General features: G+C 29.1%; 1 protein-coding gene across 1 annotated transcript in view; it reads right to left on the reverse strand.

The window, feature by feature from the left end:
- Positions 1 to 7,843, reverse strand: part of LOC129975601 (uncharacterized) — a 37,948-nt gene extending 30,105 nt beyond the window's left edge. The window contains exon 1 of the mRNA XM_056088670.1: positions 7,760 to 7,843. The gene's annotated coding sequence lies outside the window, so the exon portion shown is untranslated. The remainder of the gene's footprint in view (positions 1 to 7,759) is intronic.
- Between the last annotated feature and the right edge of the window lie 2,192 nt (positions 7,844 to 10,035).

Below are 10,035 nucleotides of genomic sequence, written 5' to 3' on the forward strand. Positions count from 1 at the left end.
ATTAAAACAATTATAAATACATTTATTTTTCGGAGCAGCAAACAAGTCCTTGTATTAGGTAAAACCCGCGCGATACCCCGACCTAACCAGAGGCCGTGCGGGACCAAACACGCCGAAGACCAAACCCACCTAACACGAAGGGACAAACGACACTTCGTGACACTGAACCCTTTCGAATAATAAAGAACCCTCTAGAGAAACCACATATTGGAATAGAAAAAAAAAATACATTTTACATTACATATTAGGTTGTGAAACATTAAAAATGCATAAAATACATGAAATGAGCGTTAACTTTTGACATTAGGAAAGAACTAAAGTCAAGAGCTTTGATAAAATGCCCTTTATAGATGATTTAATGGCTGGAATTTTTATGACTTCTTCGACTTCAAGAGACATCCAATTTCTTGGTCATCTGAGTCTCTGTTCTTACCATAGTGCACAGACATTGTGAGAGCATCGACTTACAATAGTTAAGAAATATTAACTTTTGGTGTGAATTGATCATTTTTTTACTAAATCTCTTGTGTAATACTTGACGAGTTTTTCGGCAATTCATCTCTGGTAAACAGTTAATAATTTCTGAAAAGCGAATTTGTGCTTTAGGCACGTTTTTCTCAACAGACTGAAACAAAGAGTTGACACGAAACTGCACTTGTAGTCACAAAATTATGATTTAATTTACTACGTTTTTGAATTATCGCGTTTGCATGTTTCTAAAAGTGCAGACCGACAGACAATCAACCCGTAGTTGGATTTCGCCCAAAATTTGATAGGTGCTTACGTCGTAGATGTTAAATCTCTGCACCAAATCTTATCTATCTAGCTGTCTTCGTTTTGTAATCATTGTGTTTGCTTATATTTGAATAGCCGAACAGGTGAGCTTCCTCTGAACAGATTTTACTCAAAATTTGATAGAAATCTGCAAATTTGGTGTAAAGACCGTATGCCAAATTTCAATTGTCTAGCTTAAAGTGGTTTCAAGATATCTTTGTCACAGATAGATGGATATTTCCCAAAAATGTGTATTTCGAACTCAGGGAAGTCTAAACCTAGAAATTCACCAAAATATCGAATTCCTTTTTTTTTTTTTTTTTTTGACGATTACGATATTTTCTCTATACTTCGTACACGAGAAAGTAAAAATCCGAGTATCTTTATTATAAATGAGTTTACATCGAAATAATGTAAAAGCGAAATTACAACCAAATAACAGCGAATGAAAAAAAGAGAAGAAGAAAGAAGAGGCAAATACGAGCATTGAATGAGAAGGAAAATAAAAAAAGAGCTATATGCAGTTGGCAATGTGCCAAACTGTGTCTGAGATCAAAACAGCTCGGCCAGTGCGTATCTCAATGGTAAGAATCTTCGATCTTTGCTTCCCATATAACATAATGAGCGAATTTTAATGTTTTTAGGGGGGGGGAGTTCTAAGTTACTACAATCTCTCTATCGAGGTTCAAAACGTGGAGATTAGTCAAAATCTGGAGTTTTAATTTTTGACATTTACCATACTTTGTCTATTCTACATATAAGAGAAAATTAAAAAGAATTTTTTATTTACAATTAGAATCTATAGACAACTATGACTTAATAAACAGCAGAATTTTTCATTTAAAAATTTGTTAATTTACTGCTCTGCAAAAAAAAAAAAAAAAAAAAAAAAAAAAAAATTGAGATGCATGAAATTTTTTTATGAGTTTTGGATTAGTAAACGAATATTATCTGCCTGTGAATAATCAATAGTATAAAGCACCTCCCCCCCCTTCTCATCTAAAAATGTGATGCTTGCTGAATTATGTCGATAAATTATATCCCCCAATATATGTCGATAAATTATATTTTAACAAATAGCGGGAGAGCGATTATCCGCACAAGAAATCAAGATGAGCAAAAAATGTTTATTACAATGAGAAATATATATCAAGTTTGAAATAAGGCGTTCTCTCCATCTAAAATACGAGTTTAAAAAGTAAGAGGTAAAATTGCATGAGATGTTTACCCTTAAACGTATGAATTTTTATTTTTAGTAAATAAAATTTGAAATCAACCGGTAGATGGCTGTAATTAATAGAAAAAATACCAAAAAAAACACAGATTTTTTTAAATTTTTAAAAAACATATTGATGTATTTGTACATCATCACGCCCAATCACTCTTTGAGTTCTACAAATCTATATCGTTTAATAATTCAATATTTCACACATAACTGATATCTCTCATTACATTACAAAACTTGAAAATTCAAGAAAAATTACTTTTTGCATTTAAACAAAAAAAAATTGCTTTTTCTATATGACCTTTGTGTTGTACCCTTACATAGTGGAATTTTATACTTCACTCTGTTTTAAAATATAGTCCAGTGTACCTATATTCAGTTCATTATACCTCTAGGTATAATGAACTTATGTAAGTCAACCATCTAACTCTCCAGCCCGCCACGAAGGCACACGGATTTAAACCATAAAAACCGAATGACCGGACCGCCGCAACAGCAACATTGGCGGGAACTGTGGTTGAGTCCTAAGGGCCGTCACCGGCCAAGGTACAACCCTCCCCGAAGGAAGTACGTCCCGCCATCGATGATAGTAGCCAGATCCCCCACCTATTAGTGTACCCTCCAGGGTGGCGAGATCCAACCACCATGCCGGAAGCATCTCATCCTCATTTCGAGGTGCCCCCGGGGAGGGAATGAACTTATGTAAAACCGATTTCGCATATTCATATATTTTTTCATCACAAAAAAAAGCCACATTTTTCTTGCATAAATTTATTAGTATATGCAAAAATACAAATATCATTCGTTACTCCTACCTCGTTTCTATCCTAAAATAATTTTTCTTGTCTGTTTTGATTACTTTTTCATATAAAGAATCGCAATTCGTAACACCTACTGAAATGAAATTGTATTCAGATAGCTGGACAACACTAATAATTGTCACAGATAAAAAAAAATGTAAAAGATTCTAGTTGTGTTCGGAAAATATAAAATAGCACTGGTAAAATTAAAATTTAGCAAAAGTTGCCACATAAATAGATATGAAGTTTTACATATACAATGCAGGTCTAAATCGCTATGCATTTAAGTGTTTACCCGAAAGAGATACTTTTAACACTACTGTTATCAGTAAAGAATATTCGAAATATATAATTCAGAAAATTCTATTACGAGATTATTCTGCGGTATATTTAATTCCTCCACCTCGCCTTCTTTTTTTTCTTTCACACTTGCGGAAGCGAAGGTTATTCGTGCACGAAATCGTTAGAACAAATGACAAGATATCGGGCTGCCATCTATCGTCAAAGCTACATATTAAAAAATGTATTCTATCAAAAAAAATCATTCTACGGCCACCATTTCTTTAAACAAAAAGTTCCTTAAATTTCGAATTTTCAGTCTCCAACAATAAAATATGATAATGTTTTGAACTTGCTTCGTCTAGTCAGTCTTCGCCTAGTTTTATTGTCTCACCATCTATTGCATTTAATGATTCTTATTTCATAAAACAAGTTAAAGTCTTAAAATATCATATTAATCGAAGCAAAACAACAACAGTTTGCTTTGAAATTTACGTCCAAAGAAAGCAATTTTTTTATCGTTGTATTAAATTGACAAATGCACTTCAGCGAAAGATGTGAATCAAATAAATAAATAAAATGGTTTGAAATGTATTACAAACGCTTTACATTACATTTAACGTTAAAATACATTAAACATTTTTTTTTAAAAAAATTCAGTGGCAGTCAGCTGGAATATTGGAAATATTGATCTTATTTAGTTTCCAGTTAAATCGATTGCAGAAGATGTGGCCAGGGCTGTTCTGCATGCTTTAGGCCCAATCTAATTTCCCCCCCAATCTAATTTTTTTATTGCACTTGTCATACGACAACAACAATAACAGTTAAATCGATTAGACGTAATTTCATGTCCATGACACTGTAAAATTGTCAAACATCAAAAATCATATTGTTTTAATAGTCTGACATATACTCTATTCATTAGTCTCATGATATCAAAGCATTATAGAATTTCCAGGTTCATCTCCTAACTTTTGTGGTATAGCAATTTCATTTTGAGTTCATATTTTCCTTCGATTAAATATTTGATAAAACAATGAAGACAAAAAACATTTTTTTTTAAAAAAACTGCCAAAAATCAAGAAAAATTAGTATATTTCTAAAATATTGTTTTGAATTTTAAAATGGTGTATAAACCATTTTTGTGCAATAATATTTTCGGACGTTACCGCGGTAAAATTTCAAATTTCAGCTAAATTTATAATTAATTAAATTTCTTTAAATTGCTCTATTATGCACATTTTTACCTTTCAAGCTGTAAATGTGCCAAATTTGATAGTTGTATTTCCAAGATTTGGCATGTAGAATTCCAAAACACTCATAGAAACACAAACACACACTCATTCAATTGTATTAGAAGCAGAAACTGCCGTACAAATGGTTGTGCAGGGATATACTTTGAAATACTATTAAAAGGTATCAAATAACTCCATCACTTTTCCTCCTTTACAATCTCCTCGATCCGTTGCCAACAGAGCATACATCAAAAGCACGATATTTTAGAAAGATACTTCAGTTTTGATATTTTCAAACTCTCCTCAAATGAAAAGCATTTTATAAAATTCCTTTCCCTAAAAAATGAAAATATCCTGAAGTGTTCTAAAAAGGAAGAAAATAAAAGAGAAATAACTTAAAAGGTAAAAAAAAATGATTCGTTCGGTTATTTTAATATTTTCTATAACTTCTTATTCTGAATATCTCTATAGAAAATTTCCATACCTATAAAATGTTTACTATCATAAAATAATGAATCTGAATAGCGAGATACTTTAGAAAGATATTTTATTGTAGACAGTTTATAACTTTTCTTTAAAAAAGCATTTTATAAAACTGCAACTAAACTGATAATATTCTAAAGTGTTCTAAAACGACAGAAAATAAAAGAGAAAATTATTTAAAAACTAAAAAATAATGTTTTCGGTTATTTTAGTCATTTTCTATAACTTATAAATCTATTTTTACAAGTCTTTAGTAGATATTTTAATTCTACACAATATTTTGCATGCTTAACTGTATTGAAAATATAATTTTTATTTCAAAACTTGAATTATTTGACATTTTTTGAAAATTTTTAAAATATTATTGTAGCAATATTGCTCGAGGCCTTCAGGAAAAATTCTAAGATTCATGAATGCAAATTCTTTTTTTCATGCAAAATTATATCATTTTATATTTATACGGCATAAGATAAAAGTTTCAGGGTTATAATTAAAAATATGATGCGCATGAAGTATGAAAACTCCAGCACTTAGAAGAAAACGAAACTGTTTCGTACTGCAGTTGTCTAAATGTAAACAGTTGGGAGTGGCATTACAGTATCAATAAAAAAAAAATAATAAATAAAAACAAACCCTCTAATACTGAGCAAACGAATAAAGATATCAAAATAATTCTTTTTGCAAACGATTTCTTGTAATCTAATTATTTATAAAAGATCAAAAGAAATAAATCGCAGTTTTAGTTGATTTTTCACATTTTTATCGTCCATTGTACCCTTAAATAAGAAAACATCTGCTTATTTAAAATAATAAGGGGGGGGAATCAAAGAAGCAGTTCCTAGGCCCTAACAATTTGCCTATTTTGTCAATTTTTATTTCATAGAAAAGCTCATGACTCCTACTTTATCCGCAATAATTTTTGAGAATATTGTTGCACAAAAAACATGTTTACGCCATTTTTCTATTCAAAAACTTTTTTTGTTTGTTTTTGATGATATTAATTTTATTTCGATGCAAAATTTTCACAATTTTATAAATTTTTAAAAAATGCTTTTAGTTACATTTTACAATAATACTTTTCATTGTATTTATTGATGGGTTTATATTGTCATAAGTAACAACGATATTAGACACATTTTTTTTATGAGCCGATTATTCCTATTACAGAATTAACAGCCAATTTTAAAAACAAAATCAAGATATGCGAAACAAGCCAGAAACAATAATGACTTTACCATGTTTCGAATCAGAAACTCGAATCTCTTGGAAAATTTTTCATTATAATATCGTCTCAAACATATAAAACAGAATAATATAAATACAGTATATATACGGTAGATCATCTATCTATACTTATAATAAAGCTCAATGTGTGTGTGTGTGTGTGTGTTGGCGCTCTACAGGCCAGACCGTTTAACATACAGCTACCAAATTTGGTACATGTATACCTTGGAGGTTGGGAATGTGCACCTGGGGTTCCTTTTTTCGAATTTTTAATTAGAATTTTAATTATTAATTAAAAACTAACTTTCCCGCCAAAAAATCTTCCATTTTCCCCACCGCCAACTTTTCCGCCAAAAAAACTTCCATTTTCCCTACCGCCAAACGAGAAAGGCTTCAGGTTTTTTTTCTCCCAACAGTAATGAGGCTAGGGTTAAAATATTTCGGCGGATTATTTCAATCGGTTCTGTTTATTTTCTTAATGTTTGATGCATTTAAAATTAAACATTGTTAATGAATCGATCTTTCAGATTCATTCTGAAGTACTTTTGAATTAAAATAAAACAGAATAAAGGAAATTAAAAATTTCTAATCCGCATAGCGTTACCCCAACTGGCGTAGAAAAAATCACGTATTTGCGTTACGTAACCGGCGAAGAAAATTCACGCATGCGCATTCTGTTCTGATTGTTGCCATGACAACGTTATCAATGGATGATTTAAATTATTTTTGGGTTAGTTGCATGCTTTTGTAAGTAAATTGTATTTATGTTAGTTATATATTTTTTGTATATGCTTATAGTTTTAAGTACATCGTTTTTTAAGTAGTTTTTTTAAAACCTGTTTTCAACCGTTTATTTTAAACGATTCGTTTTATTTTCTTAGTGTTTGATGCATTTAAATTTAAACATTGTTAATGAATCGATCTGCTCATAATGAATCTAAGAAAATTTTGTTGACCAACTCTTGAGATATTACATAAATTAAAAAAGATATTCTTTAGTGCCCATAAAGTTTAAACCCTGTGTGTCTCTATTTTCAGTAATCAGATTATAAAAAAATGCTTTGTTTCAGTAAAATATTATTATATTAATTGAAGATTAATTCTTTCCACTTTAATTTAAAGCATAAATTCTACGGGTGCTAACAGAAAATGAGAGAGATACATATTACGTTATGACTGAAGGCCTTTCTAATATTATGAATGAATTATATGATAATCAAAATTTGAAGTTTTAAAATATTTTGATGAAGAAGCTATTAAACTTGGAATTGCATAAAATATTTAATTATTAAAATTTTAACGAACATTAAGATTGGTGAACCGGCTGGTCGCCAAAGGCGGCTAGTAATAAATATATTTATCGAACAATAATTAATCAGTTCAAATGTAAATTAAATTAACAATTAATTAGTTCATATTTTATAGTGTCATTTCATTTAGCAATATATAAGAAAATATGTAGCAGATAAAATGCTAAAATGGAAATTTATTATTTTTTTTTTCTGGTTTCTAAATCCACAATCCCTTTAAAACTTTAATTACATTCGTATTATTATATTAATTATATTAATCAAAAATAAATTCTGAAATCGAGATAGAATGTAGAAACAGTTTATAATTAATTAATAATAACAGGTTGTAGTAGGATTACATTTCAGTAATGAAATCATTCATAATTAAATTAAAATATAAAGTTGGGGTTCAAAAAGTACTATACACAAACAATAATAGTGCTGTACCTCAAGCGCCATTTTCTCTGTCTACGCCATAGAACAAATTAAACTTTTGATTTTCTTAACCACAGAATTGACTAAGAAAATTACTCATTGTCAGCTTTAAAAATAAAATCTTCGATAGTTCACCTACTCGCCCGTAGATGGCAGCCCAAGTCACCGTTGCTGTCAGTAAGTCGGTTAGGGTAACATCAGACCAAAAGAAGAAAGAGCAATAACGCGGAAATCAGCAAAGCTTGCAAAAATTAAAAATTAGGAGCATATGTAGTTTTTTCTCTAGTAGTCCTTAGGCAACGCTACTTGAGAGGTCCCTTTTTCCATCCAGGTTCTTAAAATCAAATTTTTGTATGGATTTTAATTTAATCTTAATGTAAATAGTTTTAAATAGCAAGTTTTGGAAGGCCGAAACGACAAAATATACAGTTACAAATATTTTTCTAAAAAAGTGATTAATACAGATCGCGCATAATAAAAATGCAGAAAAGAAATTTAAAACGAAACGGACGAATTTAAACAAAATAGTAAAAAAGTGACAAAACTTTTATTAATACAACTTAAATAATATTTTAATAATTAAATTGGAATTTTTTTTTAAATTATAAAGCATATTCATTTAGAATTATAAAATAGTATAATATAAAATACTAATTAATTATGAAAGTTATTAGAATAATGCTGCAAAATTAATTTATACAATGCTTGATATTAATTTGAATAAGTTCGACTGCAGGGGTATTTGTAATCAAATAAAAACACAAAATTAAATTATAATGAAAATATCGCAGTAAAATCTCAAGGGCTTGGAGTTCCTTTAAGTTTAGCGACCCCTAGTTTTACATGCTTTCTTGAAAACTAACCGTTTTCTTAAACTTCAAACTATAGCTTGCAGAGCATCTTAAATTCTTAAAACTAAAATAATACTCCAAGCAATTTAGAATTCCATGGGCTTGTTTATTCTTTTAACATAACAGCGTATCTTGCAAACATTGCCAGATTCCAAAAGGTTTACAATTGATCATCAACTATTATACAAAAAATAAACGAAATAATATTAACAAAATATGTTTATCAAAGAAAAAATCGTTTGTTTTTACTTTTTAATAATATTTTAACAAAATAAAAATAGTAGCAGTTATAAAATGTCTCAAAAAGAATCGTCTGCTAAATGTCTATTAACAGATTTAGATTATGATATCTACTGAACACCTAGGCAATTACCTACTTGACCAATTTAATAATCTGATCCTATGAAAAGGCTATAGATTTTTTAAAAATTTAAGAAGATGTGAAAATTTCAGAAGAAAATGTTTTATTTATTGTATTTACATAACTCCGTGATCTTATTAATATTTGTTGTAAGTAATTAGGTTCATCTTATATAGTGAAATAATAATATTAAAGGCACAGTTAATCGAAGGGAAACTAAACATTTATCAATACATTTTATTTTTTATTTTTAACAAAATGTTTTCTTTGATTTAAAAATACGTTAAAAATAAAAATATAATCAGGATTTGCAACTCCACAGCCAATGATTTTTCAGTGTTACAAAAGAACGTATATAAGCTCAAAGAATATTCATTAAACTAATGCATATTTTTTTATATATATTTACAATGTAATTGTTGAAATTACTTATGTACTATATGGTTAAATTTGAAGGAAAAAAACTGCTTTGAAAAGGCACCCATTCACAAAATTATAAGGCGATAATCAAAGAACATATGTGCATTTTTTTTTTCCTTCAATTATTTTAATAGGAGGTATTTTCGCTAGATCATACTCTCATTACTCCAGACTATTTCGATTATAGATTTAAATTTATATATTTTAAAAATTCATACAAAATTTATAAATATTTTATTTGTAAAATTTATGAATACATATTTTAAGAGCTATAAAATACCAGAACTATAATGCATGTTTACGTTGAATTATTTAAATCCTTATTAAATAAATTAACTATTATTAAAAAGATTTTTGGTTTCATAAATTCAGATATAAAAACATTTTCCCCTTTATTTCTGAATTGCGTGGGCATTTGATTTCTTTCGTTTCTTTCGAAATCTAATAACTGTATCTTTAACTGTCTTCAGCTGTCTGAGCAAATAATTCTTCAGTTTCGTTTTCACTTTCGAACGGGAAAACACGACGTTTGAACTGATAAAAGTCTTGACCGCTCTGTTATTTGCCTCTTCTTACTTTCAATTTTCACCGGTGAAATTCATACGTCTCATTTCTCACAAACAGCTCAGATCCATTTGAAATAATATCTGAAAAAG

The sequence above is a fragment of the Argiope bruennichi genome, chromosome 7 (assembly GCF_947563725.1).
Source record: "Argiope bruennichi chromosome 7, qqArgBrue1.1, whole genome shotgun sequence".
NCBI lineage: Eukaryota > Metazoa > Arthropoda > Arachnida > Araneae > Araneidae > Argiope > Argiope bruennichi.